Below are 2,267 nucleotides of genomic sequence, written 5' to 3'. Positions count from 1 at the left end.
CACTATCCTACCCACTAATTATATTATATTATATTAGTCAGTTCCTACACTGTCCTACTCACCAATTATATTATATTATATTATATTAGTCAGTTCCTACACTATCCTACCCACTAATTATATTATATTATATTAGTCAGTTCCTACACTATCCTACCCACTAATTATATTATATTAGTCAGTTCCTACACTATCCTACCCACTAATTATATTATAGTAGTCAGTTCCTACACTATCCTACCCACTAATTATATTATATTATATTATATTAGTCAGTTCCTATACTATCCTACCCACTAATTATATTATATTAGTCAGTTCCTACACTGTCCTACCCACTAATTATATTATATTAGTCGGTTCCTATACTATCCTACCCACTAATTATATTATATTAGTCAGTTCCTACACTATCCTACCCACTAATGTATATTATATTAGTCGGTTCCTATACTATCCTACCCACTAATTATATTATATTAGTCGGTTCTATACTATCCTACCACTAATTATATTATATTAGTCGGTTCACACTATCCTACCCACTAATTATATTATATTATATTAGTCAGTTCCTACACTATCCCTACCCACTAATTATATTATATTATATTAGTCAGTTCCTACACTGTCCTACTCACCAATTATATTATATTATATTATATTAGTCAGTTCCTACACTATCCTACCCACTAATTATATTATATTATATTAGTCAGTTCCTACACTATCCTACTACCACTAATTATATTATATTAGTCCGTTCCTACACTATCCTACCCACTAATTATATTATAGTAGTCGGTTCCTACACTATCCTACCACTAATTATATTATATTATATTATATTAGTCGGGTTCCTATACTATCCACCCACTAATTATATTATATTAGTCGGTTCCTACACTGTCCTACCCACTAATTATATTATATTAGTCAGTTCCTATACTATCCTACCCAGTAATTATATTATATTAGTCAGTTCCTATACTATCCTACCCAGTAATTATATTATATTAGTCAGTTCCTATACTATCCTACTCACTAATTATATTATATTAGTCAGTTCCTACACTATCCTACCCACTAATTATATTATATTATATTAGTCAGTTCCTATACTATCCTACCCACTAATTTTATTATATTAGTCAGTTCCTACACTATCCTACCCACTAATTATATTACATGAGTCAGTTCCTACACTGTCTACCCACTAATTATATTATATTAGTCAGTTCTATACTATCCTACCACTAATATATATTATATTAGTCGGTTCCTACACTGTCCTACTCACTAATTATATTATATTAGTCAGTTCCTACACTATCCTACCCACTAATTATATTATATTATATTATATTAGTCAGTTCCTATACTATCCTACCCACTAATTATATTATATTAGTCAGTTCCTACACTGTCCTACCCACTAATTATATTATATTAGTCAGTTCCTATACTATCCTACCCAGTAATTATATTATATTAGTCAGTTCCTATACTATCCTACCCAGTAATTATATTATATTAGTCAGTTCCTATACTATCCTACTCACTAATTATATTATATTAGTCAGTTCCTACACTATCCTACCCACTAATTATATTATATTATATTAGTCAGTTCCTATACTATCCTACCCACTAATTTTATTATATTAGTCAGTTCCTACACTATCCTACCCACTAATTATATTACATGAGTCAGTTCCTACACTATCCTACCCACTAATTATATTATATTAGTCAGTTCCTATACTATCCTACCCACTAATTATATTATATTAGTCAGTTCCTACACTGTCCTACTCACTAATTATATTATATTAGTCAGTTCCTACACTATCCTACCCACTAATTATATTATATTATATTAGTCAGTTCCTACACTATCCTACCCACTAATTATATTATATTATATTAGTCAGTTCCCTATCCTACCACTAATTATATTATATTATATTAGTCAGTTCCTACACTATCCTACCCACTAATTATATTATATTATATTAGTCAGTTCCTATACTATCCTACCCACTAATTATATTATATTAGTCAGTTCCTACACTATCCTACCCACTAATTATATTACATTAGTCGTTCTATACTATCCTACCCACTAATTATATTATATTATATTAGTCGTTCTATACTATCCTACCCACTAATTATATTATATTATATTAGTCAGTTCCTACACTATCCTACCCACTAATTATATTACATTAGTCAGTTCCTATACTATCCTACCCACTAATTAT

The sequence above is a fragment of the Coregonus clupeaformis genome, unplaced genomic scaffold (assembly GCF_020615455.1).
Source record: "Coregonus clupeaformis isolate EN_2021a unplaced genomic scaffold, ASM2061545v1 scaf0466, whole genome shotgun sequence".
Taxonomy (NCBI): Eukaryota; Metazoa; Chordata; class Actinopteri; order Salmoniformes; family Salmonidae; genus Coregonus; species Coregonus clupeaformis.
Note: the sequence above shows the minus strand (reverse complement) of the source record.